Below are 13,858 nucleotides of genomic sequence, written 5' to 3' on the forward strand. Positions count from 1 at the left end.
CAGCAACATAACAAAGATGGCGTCCACTGTGTGGAGGCATATACATTTTCAAACAGATAGTTAATGATGATGGTTCTGGCCTGGGACCAAACATTTGTTATTGTAATTATTGTAGTTATTGTTAGTATTTTAATGTATGGCTTTTTTTCCTTTGTCATTTCCCAGTTATTTTAATTTTTTTGTGTGATTGATAAAGTGAAATTATATAAAGTATTTTAGTCCAAATAAATTGCAACAGATCATTGAAAAAATATTTTCTAATTTTATTCCTATTTTTAATTCACGTAAGTGGTAAATAAATTGCGAACACCCACTTAAATTGTATAAAATTAAATTTAAAAATGTATATTCTATTTGTAATTATTCTCTCGCTGTCCCTGTTACTTGACTATTGTCAAGTTTTCTCATCTGATATAGGTATTGTTTATTTATTTATTCTTTGGCTTCACAGAACCTCACAAAACTCACAGTATATATAATGGCACCGCAGGAAAGGTAACAGCTGAATGAACTGATGAAAACTTGTTTCCAGGGTTGTGAAATAGGAGCTAAATGACTGAAAGTATTGGTCCAAAATGTGCTGCTGTTGCCACTCCAACAACAAACTGTTTGGTGAAGCAGGCTGCCTGGTGGTTGTGATCAGACCATCTGTTCACACTGTGCACACTTCGCTTTTTTCCCCATCACATTAGAATGATGGAAAAATACTCCTCATTTAAAGTAAAGCTAAGAACCTCTACAAACAATGAAGCGGTCCTGCAACACCGCTGCAATGAAGCTATGTGATGGTGAGCTCTGCGCAAGCGCCTCTCTCCTGCCAACTGTGTTTTCGGCTGCTGCACTTCATTACACACTGGATGAGCAAACTATTAAGCTGCATATGCTGCTGAACCTCAAGAGTTTCTGAATTCTGAGTTACTTCTGAGCTGCTGTGGACTTGACTCCTCCAGGGAATAGTTGACCCGGATGGATCTGCCAAGTTCTCGCTGATGCCAGTCAGTCTGAATGGAATAGACAAAACCTCTGACACCGGAACCGGTGTGTTTATGCATTTATAATGCTCACCAAGTGAGGTTGCTCAAGACTCACATTTCAGGAGGGAAAAAAAACAACAAAGATGAGCTGTCGCGATGCAAAATAAAGCACACAAACAACGCTCTCTTGTGGAGAATGTGTGTGCAAATATCATTCCCTTTGTTCAGTTAGTTCACCTTGAGGAAGGCGCTCTGGATGGAGATGGCCATTTTCTTAAAAAATAAAAATAAAAAAAAATGGTTTAACATAAGTGTTGTTCCCTCAACATCAGTACCTGTGTTTATTCAGCCACAGAGACTGGCCATTAGATCCATGCTCAGTTATTCATGAGCTCTGCCAAAATATGCTAATGAGTGAAACGTATTCCTGCATTCATGTTCCGCTCGATGGTGAGACAAATCAGTGTGTTGCTTTAATGCATTTAAGAGGCTTCCCTCACATCAACATGATGACAGCGGAGTAGCTGATGGGAATAAGAATGAGGTGACGTCTTTATCAGAACCCTGGAGTCTAGTACAGTAATAATGGTTGTGCAACACGGTTCTTTTTTTCTTGGCTTCATATTCTTATCTGCATATTTAAAATACTTATTTCTGAGTAATGAGAATATATTTTCAGTGCCAGCTGTTCATTATTTTTATTTATTTTTTGATAATTGGAGCAGACGTGTGTTATTGATATGATGAGGGAGTTCATCTTCATATTGTTTCGTCCACACAGTTAAATTGTGTTTAATAAAAAGAGTGACTGAATAAAGTGTCATCTCTTTAGAAAACAAATGTGATTACAGAGGAGAGAATAATGGAGAAACCATAAACAATTGTGACCAATCTGACTGAGCTCACTCACTAGAATAAGGTGATATACACCTCACTTTGGCTCTGGAAATCTGGGAATTCAGTGTGACCTTTGGTTATTGAAAAAAGCAGTATCTTGTGTGAGAGTTTACCGAACCCATGTGGCGAGGGAAAACCCACCTCATTTCTTTCCTTGCATTTCACAAAACAAAGTGCTATCACTCTTCTCCATTGCTTTGGTACTGCCAAATGGGATTCCAACTTAAATCTCTAACTAACTGAGGTCACTTCCAGGTCCACGCCCCATTACTGACCTCAGATTGTGTGGCATCAGCTTGTGTCATCTAAACAAGCTTTAGTTCATCTGTACAAAAATTTAGCATCGCTACCTCCAGTCTGTCCTCGACGTATCTGACTCACACCGGCTCCAGGATTCTCTGTCACTCTCTGGAACTTGAAGTGTCAGATGCAGGAACACGAGAGCATGAACAAAACACTCCACACCAGATCTTGGCATTCAGCACCGAACCAATAACCGTCTCCGCTTGCAGGTCCGATTTGAGCTCTAACAGGGAAGAGGACTCACCTCTGTAGACTTTATGTTCACACCTATTTCACTTCCTCCAACACCAGGCATATGCACAGACATTCTGGGGGCTGATGCACAAAAAAAGGGCACCCAGTATGAAAATCTAAATAACATTCTACTTATTCTAAATCCTATTTTAATTGTTGTTGGACTGTTTCGTTTTAGCCGTGACAAAAATGAGGATAACACGGGAAATTCCAAATCAAACAGAATAACAAGGCCATATTGGTTTTTGAAAGACCATATAATATATTTTTTTTTAAAAAGCATATCTTATCATAAAACGCGTCAAAACCGCATTATGTTTTTGAAACGTTGCACCAGCAGCAACGTTGTTTTCCGTGGTGCTAATGTGGCACCAGGAGGAGTAGGAGGAGCAACGGCGGGGACATGTGAGCTCCGGGTCAGAGAAGGATTCTGACTGAAATAAATGCCCCGTCAGACACCGAAAACACATATGGGAGCAATAGATGAGAGAGACTTTATTTTCTTAGGAATCTATGAATGAAGTAAAAATGGTCACCAGCCATCATGCAGGTAAAAAGGGCACCACTAGGGGCATCTCTCTTAACCAATGTCATTTTTTCATCCAATAAATGTTGCCGTTTTAGAACACAGTTTTATGGCTGAAAACGCAGTGAATAAAAACCTAAGCCGCTCCACACTCCCACTGCGACACAAACATACCTTTTGTTTCCATTATAATCCTGGCATTATTGGGTCAGTCAGCACGCTGAAATTCAAACCCACACGTCTTATGTGTTGCTCCATCCATTCCACCATTATGCAGCTCCAAGACCAACAGGTATACATTACCCTGGTTCTGACTCAAGCCCACAATTACCCCCATGCATATTTCATAGAGGACCGATGACAAGAGTGCACATATCTGTTACTGACCCCACTGCCCCAATCGCCTCCACTCCGACCAGTTGGGACAGCTGAGCTGGGGAAGAGGACGGAAGGATGATGGAGGTTTTAATACGGAAGGATTAAGTGGAAACTGAGGATTCCATAATGGAGTGAATATCAACACCAGGGATGTCTTTATCTTCTGCTTTGCTTTCATGAGCGGACACGGATGAATTATCCCCTGAATATAAATGAGGCCAACATCTGTACATCTGACATTCAGGTAAGAGGGCGGCAGATGGAGTTTTGTAATGTCACTGCCGTAAAAGGGCACGGATTAGGTGAATAAACACATTCCTCTAAATGAATGAGATTAGCTCGTGCTATTATTAGCCTTTTTGGGCGTCTTTTAGTGACTTGTTTTGAAGTGGGAGCAGACACAGCAGGTGCTCTGAGTGAATGCACTGGAACAGAGGATGGACAAGTGTTAGTGACACTCCAGGCTAGGGAACAAATGCTCTGTTTTATTGAGCTATCAGGTGTGCACTCTGTGGAACAAGGAGCCACAACAGTTGTGTTGTAAAGCCAAACACCAGAAATTATGGCACAAAAATAAAAAGAATAAAAAAGATGGACTCTCCTAAAGTAGTCATAGTGGACGAAGAGAGTGGACTGGAATATAGTACTACTGATATATTTTCACACAATAATTTTGAATTTAAATAATTATACTGAGCAACTTTGGGGGTATAAGAATTATCCTTCTGACTTAGAATTACCCATCTGTTCATTCATTTTCTGTTGCTTACCCGAGTGGTGGGGGGAGTCTCAGTGACTTGACCTGGGACTATCCCTCCAACATGGACATCCACCTTGACTTCTCTCAGTCGTGAAAGAACCGTGTTTACACTTTGAGTTACTGCTGCAGTCGAGACTGTGTCGAGGAGCCCTGAGCATATAGAGACCACTAGGGCCCATTTCACCTGTGTCGCGCTCATCCGAAAAGCACGAATGCTCCCTTTCATCCATAACCCCCACGGGTGTTACCCGAGGTAACACAGTTGCCTCTGACACATACATCATCGAGCTTGACACGCTCATTGAGTGACTTTTTGTTGTTGTGCCTGCACAAGTGTGAGTATCTCTGTCGTACAAATCTTTCCGAAAACTTCTGAATTCTTCTGAATTCTATTGTCCAACTGGTTCTGGACACTGTTTTCTGCCCAGATCTCAAGCAAGGACTGTGCTCCTCATCCGACCAACATTAACCTTTTCTCGCTGCCATCGCTGCGGTTGTTGTTGTGGCAGGGGCGCATGATATATACGCACTTGTTACGTCATGGTTTATGTGTGCCACATTGAGTTCGCATGCGTCACCAATCGTGCCATACAACGGTACACCTCATCCAGCTGTGCTGTTCTGAAGGAGCATTCTCAACAGCAGCTGGCCTGTTGTCACGCTGACTGTAGAATCCGGATTTTAAGGTGAAGCATGGTACATTTACCTTAGAGTGATCGCACTCTACGACTGAGACCGATGACAAACGGAGTAGAGGTCTGGACTCCTGACCCTAAGGTGGAGCCCAGACACCCTGTGGGCAAGCGCCTGGGGGGTAAGCCTTGCCCTCTGGCTCAGCTCTCTCTTCATTTCAACAGACCAATACAGTGCACTGCCTGCGTTTCCATGATCCATTTGTCAATCTGAAAGTCCCTATTCCCCTCACTCATGAACAAGACCCCAAGATACCTAAAGGCTGAGGACTCCCTGGTAAGGTCCACTGCACGGGCATGCTACCAAGAGGATCTTCCATTTCTGGGACTTCCTTATATTTGTTAGACATTTCAGCTTGACTTGAGCTTCTGAACCAGCCACACAGCGATGGAACTTCTTGTCCCCTCTGGGTTTTTTTTTTGACAAAATATTTTACAATCATACTCCAAACCACCAGAGAAGCTCCACTTTGAGGTAGATGACAAGCAACATAATCAGGATTCTGCTTGAAGCAGTAACATGAGCACAACAAGCACACATTAACAGAAAAACTCACACTTACTTTTGAATAAACTTTATCGGAATGTACTTTCTGAACTCATGACTACTTTTTTTTTTACCTTGCAGAACTTTTCCTGGACCGTCCACCCTTGGCGTATTCTCGTGCTCAGCCTGGTCTTATTTGCACATATTCCCCAGGATCCCCCAGTTCTGCTTCCTTGACTCAGGGTCTTCGTCTGGAATACTGTAGAATTTCTTCTCAGCACCCGACAACTCTGCAAGCATGGACAGGAGAGTCCCTGCAATTGCTTGCAACACTTCTGACACTCAGCCCCCTGCAGTTGCATCAGTGTATCCATCCCTTGAGCAATGGTCATCAACATCTTTTCAGAGTCCATCGGGCCACAAAGTCATGAGCGTGTCGTCTCTCGTCCCCTCCACCGTCCTCACAATCATGCCCCATTACACACCTGAGGACAGTATTCCAAGGTTATACCCAGAGCTGTCATCTTTCTTTGAGACAGCATCGGAAGCTCAGGTGTCATCATGTCGCCCGGAACCAAAAGATAATGACATCCAGAACCCACCTGAACCCACCAGTGACTCTTCACAAGACGTTCAGCAGAGGAAGCCTTCAGAGGGGTCCACACTGGAGGATGGGTCAATTGGTCTGATACTACCAAAAGAGCCTTCAGATGAGGCTTCAGGTAACGAAACTACACCATTAAAAGTCAACTTTTTTAGTGGAATAAGACAGCTGAACTTGGGTGGTTTTTATCTGTTTTCATTCTTTTCAGGTTACTGTGTGAATTTGTAATGACACAGTAATTCAGTGTAGTTTGCCAAAGTCATGGTTTGCAGACCAGATGAGCCACTATCAATGTCCCTTAGGTAAATACATGAAGGTGATCCCTGTTTTTTTTTTTTTTTCCGAAATAAGAAAGGCTTATCTAAAGAGTATATTTAGCCCAGAATGGAACATTCCAAGATGGAAGAAACCCTATCACTATCACCTAGAATTTTCCCAAAACCCCACTACCTACGCCCACAACCTCGTATCTTAGTGGTAGTTGTTGTAGGAGCGTACTACAAGAATGTAGCAATTATACTTGTCCGGGCACCTCGAGCATGCACCTCCACCTTCAAGACTTTTCGACTGTTCATTGTTTTGTGTGAAGTGTTTTATTACGTCCCAGCCTCAAGATGTCCTTGAATTCTATGATGGATTAAAACTTGTTGTGAGATATTTATCACACCACCAAATGTTAGTGAAGCCACACGACTGGACACACGGTGAGGAGAGACAGGGGACATGTTGGACAAAGAATTTGGGATTTGCGGGAAAGAGAGAAGACAAACTGTTAGAAAAACAAGAAACAAGAATGATAACACAAGGTTGCACTGAGTTGGAGGGGAGATTTACTGCGATTTTAGAGGTAGAAAACAAGTCCCTGCCTGAAAAACAATGAAATCCTTTTTGCCACTTAGACGACTTTTAGAATTGTTAAGTCTGTGACTGAAAGACAAACCTGCAAAGAGAACCCAAGGAGTCATTCTGATGGGGCCTTCTGTCTCATGCGATGTTGTGCGTTTCCAGCTGGCTCTTCAGGCTGACTTGGCAACATCTCATTTGAAGAGAGTGGAAGAGAGACGCCTGAAGGCCGACGTTGCCAAAGCTTCCCTGCTCCTGAGACACCCCTCCCGAAATCATTTGTACATAAATTCACACAGATTTTCATTCAACTGTTGATGTGATCTGCACTTCATTAGATTTTTGACGTTTCATGTGCGTCAGTGGAATGTAGTGCAGAAGCTGTGGATCAATAGGTCGCCTCAGAGTGAATAGTAATGAAAGTCAGCAGCACACTCTGACCTAGCATTCATTTAAGCATCATTTTGCAACATTTAAAAAGCCATTATTTCAGTTCATCACTTCATTTTAAGGTTTGTTAGGGGTAAAAAAGGAAAGTTTCATTGACTTAAAGCAACTCAAATGAAAATGAAAGAATGAAAATTCATGGAAGCCAACCACTACCTGACAATGCTGCACATTTTCTTCTAGAGTCAGCTCCAATGCTGAATATCCGCTGCTAACTTTTAGTGACTCAGAGGTTTCTGGCACGGATTTGGCAAGCAGGTCGCAAAGGCTCCTCCCTTCTCAACTACCTAGACTAGACAAGACCGTGTCAAGAACAGAACCAATGATGGAGGCAAGACCAAGACCGGGTCTGAGACTGACAAACTGAATATAGATTACAGATGCATAAGTCTATTAGTCATATCGACACACTCCTTTATTTATTGCTGCAAAAGAAACGGTGGTCATTTTTTTCACTGGATCACACCTTTGCTCTGTATTAGTATTAACTAAAAAACTAATAACTATATTATCCATTTATCTTCTTCCACTTATGTTTGGTCAGGTAGTGGGGCCAGCAGACAAGACACAGAGGCCCCGACATCCCTCTTCCCGGAGGCTTATTGAGCTCTTATTGAGCTCACAAAAATATCAAACTTGATATCGGAGATACTGTAGCTGTTAACAAAAATGACAAAAGTTGCAATTTTAGTACATTAATAAGCCTATAGAGAACATGTTATGAATGTTCATAATCATGTATGGTAAATTACGAGAAGGTTTATAAAGCATAGACTTGGACTCAAGAACTCTAAGCCTGTAGATGTGACCACAACATAAACCTTTTTTTCAACTTACTGCAAATAAATAGCCCAAATATAAGTTATGGGTACTTCGTACTCAGAGATGTACTCTGCAGTGCTTTTTTTTTTCAAAGCTTCAGGAGACTTGGATCGTATTCTTGTTGTTTTTCAGACAGTAGTGGTAGAGCTGGAGTTGCTGAGGTTAAGTTGGAAGTCGACTTTGCTCTGCTTCAGTCTTCGTCTTTATTAGAAGAAAACACGACACATGGATCAGTTTCATTCATGTATGTTGGTGAGCAGTGGCTGAATTCAGGAAAAAGTATGGATGTTTTTCACCTTACCTCCTGCAGGTCATCATGAACAAAGACATCAGGATCGACCTGAGGTTCTACCCTGAGCCTCACCTGGATGATCGAGCTCCTCAGTGTGGAGCTTCTCTTGCGGCTTAGAGCCATGCATTTCTACAGCAGCTAAAACAAACAACAGTGAGAGAAGTCCCTCCTGTGTCAAATCACTGACACAGTGTTTGAAGCCAATTGATGTCACCACCAGATTAGCAGTCGGAAAATGTAACGTGAAGGTGATCATGGAGGGAAAAGAACAAGTGAGCTCCCCAAATTCTCAATCCATAAACCATGAAATACGACTGCAGTGAAATAAATGAAAATTGCCCCGAGGCATTTTTTTTTTTAATGACCATAGAGTCTGGTTCACTGGACTGGCTGTCAGTCAAAAAAGCATAGCATTGATTTCCCTTTAAACAAAACAAAAGAAAGTTGCTGGCAATAAATGGATTCACGTCTGATTCACACTGTGGATGTTACGGTGTCCTCAGTTGACACATCAAAGACGTCTCCACGAGGATTTTGAACACAACATTGATTGTCACGATGTTGTCACAGTGCCTTCCGACTGCAATAGGAAAACAAATGAAACCTGTTTTCTATATGTTTTAAAAAGAGCCAAACTAAAAATTGTTCACTTCTACTTTGTGCATGTGAAGTGTAAAGCTTACAGATCGATAGATAGATAGATAGATAGATAGACAGATAGATAGATAGACAGATAGATAGATAGATAGATAGATAGATAGACAGATAGATAGATAGATAGATAGACAGACAGACAGATAGATAGATAGATAGATAGATAGATAGATAGATAGATAGATAGATAGATAGATAGATAAACAGATAGATAGATAAACAGATAGATAGACAGACAGACAGACAGACAGACAGACAGACAGACAGACAGACAGACAGACAGATAGATAGATAGACAATAGATAGATAGATAGATAGATAGACAATAGATAGATCGATAGATAGATAGACAGACAGACAGACAGACAGATAGATAGATAGACAATAGATAGATAGATAGATAGACAATAGATAGATAGATAGACAGATGATATACAGACAGACAGACAGACAGACAGACAGACAGACAGACAGACAGACAGACAGACAGACAGATAGATAGATAGATAGATAGATAGATAGATAGATAGATAGATAGACAATAGATAGATAGATAGACAGACAGACAGACAGACAGACAGACAGACAGACAGACAGACAGACAGACAGACAGACAGACAGACAGATAGATAGATAGATAGATAGACAGCACTTGTGATGCATTTGTGTTTCTATATTCAGAGTCGCAGCCCCGCTCAACACGTGAAGTGCTACTGATCGTCGGCCTACCTGTTGCTGTCAAACTGATCATCATCTCTGCTCTCTTAGGTATTACATTTATTGGATTTAATTGCCTGTGGCTCTTGAGATGCTTACGCAAATTCTATATCTATTTACAGAAGCGCCATGCTCATCTAAACATCTCATTAGAGCTATTTCAATACTGCACAGCCATTATTTCTAATTGCAGTGGGAAGATAAACTAGACTTATTTGTTCAGAGCATATCTCAGCTCATAATTCCTGAGTAAGAAGAGGAAGATGTTGTATTCATGTTAGATGGATTGATTTTTTTATCTTTGCTTATTTCGTTTTCTCTTGGCAGTAAAATACCTAGCGTTTCCATCTAAATTAGAAGAACCTATATTCCCCTGTGGCATGAAGAGGAACTGCAGTGACCCAACCCTCCTGCCATATCTACTCCAAAGTGCTGCCAACCACACTGTTAATACCACTGCAGGTTGGTGACTGAAATACTTTCAGGATCCAAATCATCGTGTCGCACGTGTCAAGGTGCCGTCTTCTCAAACAGACTGCCTGGCTCTGGCTAGTGGAGGCCTACGCATTGTCGGGGGGACGGCTGTGTCCAAGCACGTCTGGGGCTGGCAGGCCAGTCTGCAGTGGAGAGGAAAGCACATGTGCGGGGGCGCCATCATCTCCCCACGCTGGGTTGTCACCGCAGCTCACTGCTTTGTTGAGTAAGAGGTGGACAATTCAGTCTGAGATTCAAATGGATATATTTTAAGTTGTATTTGTCATATATATATATATATATATATATATATATATATATATATATATATATATATATATATATAAACTTTACACAAAATGGTTGGCAAAGTAATGAAGTGAAATAAATACAGCGCTCTAAAATAATTCATGAAATATTCGACGGTTGATGGACAGTTTCAACAGACCTACTAACAAGTACACCTCCTGTCTCTCCACAGGAATGACATGCTTGAAGTAGCAGACTGGGTGGTGGTGGTGGACACGGTCAGTATCGCAGACAACTCTCAGGGAAAGCGTTACCGTGCGCTACAAATCCTCTACCATCCTCGCTTTAACAAGTTCAACAACGACTACGACGTGGGTCTTTTGCGCACCGTCGTGGACATGGACATGAGCGGTGAGAGCCCTTCAGCAAAACCAAGGGTGTCAAACCTGATCGGTGAAATACAGGTTGCATGTACATCACATGGGTTGATATACAACCGTGGTTTTCCTTGACTTTCTATCATTGAATATTCCTGCTCTGTATTAATACATTTCTCTTTTGAATTGTGAACATTTAAAAGTTGAAGTGAATTTCATAAAATTAAAAACATAAAAATAAATAAATAAGATGCAGATATGATAAAATACAAATTATTTAAGGAAATAAATTGAGTTGCAACATCTGGGACTTGAAGGAATTGCACTCAGACACCAAACAAGTAATTGAATGACAATTTATTTATTTATTTTTAACCACAAAAACACGCTCAGAATTCAAAGAACAAAAAAGAGAGTTATCAGATAAACTCTATCCATAGAGTCCTCAGGGTTTATCACTCAATTTTTCAGGTGGAATGCGCCCAGTCTGTTTACCAAGTCCAAAGGAGTCCTTTCTTCCAGGAGCTTCATGCTGGATCACAGGCTGGGGCTACACACAAGAGGGAGGTGTGTTTCTTCAACTATTTTTTAATATAGCATCAGTCCCAGCTGTATGTGAATCCAGATATCGTCTTCCTGTAGAACAATAGTTTGGGGGCATAGACAATGTTACGAGTTTCAAAATGAATGGAAAATATAATCGCCACACTGGGATTTCTATTTCACATAACTTCATTCAACGTCCAGCTTTGCAGACCTTTGACATTCTAGCCGTCAATTTGTTGAGGTAATCTGGAGACATTTCCTCCCATGTTAGACTGGCTTCACAGGCACTTCTTGCACCCACAGCAGCTCGATGGGGTTGAGATCAGATCTCTGCTCTGGCCACTCCATCACAGACAGAACAACAGCTTCTTCCCTGAATAGTTCCTGGATAGTTTGGAGGTGGAAATTGGCTCCAGCCAAGTCCAGTCCACAACATGGCGTTGTAACATCCATCCTCATTCAGTTCCACCCTTACCCTTCTCCAGCATCAAAACTGTCCCATCATATGACAATACCTCCACCATAGTTGACAGAAGGCAGATCAGGGGCTCATCCAGCATCCTGTCACCTGTTGTTCCTCCTGCAAAGGTTATTCTCTGCGATCCAGAGACCTCAAACCTGAATGTTTTTTCCCCTATATTACTCCGCCCAATGTCTGTGTTCTTCTCCAATTAGTTGCCAGTCTCTTATGTAGCTTCCGCCCTGCTAAAAAGGCCAACATCCCGGAGTCACCCCAAATAGGTGTTATGCCGCTTTAATGAAGCTGCTGCCCTGCGAGGCGTATATTTCTCAAACTAGAGACTCTAATCTAACTCTTGCTTAGCTGCACACCAGGATCTCCTGGTTATTTCATTGCTAAGGATTAATAGCGCCTTCATGTGCATGAAAAGCAGCGGTTCTACAACTCCCATAATGCACTGCAACAATGAAAGTAACCTCTAACTGCAGTAAAGAGTAAAATGTTCTAATCGAACCAAGTCAATAAAAAGAAGTTGGATTGGATAAGACTGCTAAATCTGTTAAATCGGTTCAGGTTCTGTGTCAAACCAGCTGCGACAGGCCCAGGTCCGGATCATCTCTCAGTCAGTCTGCTCAAAGCCGCGGGTCTACGGCGTCCACCTCACCCCTCAAATGATTTGTGCCGGCAGCTTGGAAGGGGGAGTGGATTCCTGCCAGGTACCCTCAGGAAAGAAAGTGTGACTGCCAATGAGATGCTGAGAATTATTGAAACATTAAAAATATATCACTGTCAAAAGTGCACCTGTTTTAAATTACTATCACCTGAATTATTGAGCACTTTTTTGACACTCTTATGAATGATTTCGCTGAAGGGAGACAGCGGAGGGCCGCTGGTGTGTGAGACCCCCAGCGGGGACTGGAGGCTGGCAGGGGTGGTGAGCTGGGGCGAAGGCTGTGGACGGCCGAATAAACCAGGTGTCTACAGCAGAGTGACCAGGCTGATGAGCTGGATCCGTCAGTATGCAGAGGTCAGGCATGACGTGCAAACTTTTGTGTATATTTGAAACATGAAATGGGTTTAGTGCGGGCAGTTTTTTTTCTGGAAATATTTGACAGTTTAAATGCAGTTATAAAATACAGATTGATGCCTGTCTCGACTTCCAATAAAATTGTTCTGCTTTTTCCTCTTGATATTGTCAGCACCAGAGTGTAGAGGAGATGACAACAACCATGACTGACACGACCTCAGGACCAAATCATTTGAGATAGCTGAAAATAAAAGTGAAGACAAATACGTTCTCTTGTGTTTTTATGACTATTATTGCGCTATTGTGTTAGATAGATAAATAGACAGACAGACAGACAGACAGACAGATAGATAGATAGATAGATAGATAGATAGATAGATAGATAGATAGATAGATAGACAGACAGACAGACAGACAGACAGACAGACAGACAGACAGACAGACAGGTAGACAGATAGATAGATAGATAGACAGTCAGACAGACAGACAGACAGACAGACTGATAGATAGATAGATAGATAGATAGATAGATAGATAGATAGACAGACAGACAGACAGACAGACAGACAGACAGACAGACAGACAGACAGACAGACAGACAGACAGTCAGACAGACAGACAGACAGACAGACAGACAGACAGACAGACAGACAGATAGATAGATAGATAGATAGATAGATAGATAGATAGATAGATAGATAGATAGATAAACAGACAGACAGACAGACAGATAGATAGACAGACAGACAGACAGACAGACAGATAGATAGATAGATAGATAGATAGACAGACAGACAGACAGATAGATAGATAGATAGATAGATAGATAGATAGATAGATAGATAGATAGATAGATAGATAGATAGATAGATAGATAAACAGACAGACAGACAGACAGACAGACAGACATTATTATTATTATTATTGTTGTTGTTGTTGTTGTTGTTATGGGGCTCAAATTTGAAATCATCTATAGTGGTTTAAGTTATGAGTGTAAATGGGACTCGATTACAGAAACTATTTTGTGCTGGTTAACCAGCTTTCTAACTTTTCTGGAAGCTGCTGTTGACACAGAGGACATGAGGGACGCTCCAC

This window comes from Synchiropus splendidus, chromosome 15 (assembly GCF_027744825.2).
Source record: "Synchiropus splendidus isolate RoL2022-P1 chromosome 15, RoL_Sspl_1.0, whole genome shotgun sequence".
Classification (NCBI taxonomy): Eukaryota; Metazoa; Chordata; class Actinopteri; order Syngnathiformes; family Callionymidae; genus Synchiropus; species Synchiropus splendidus.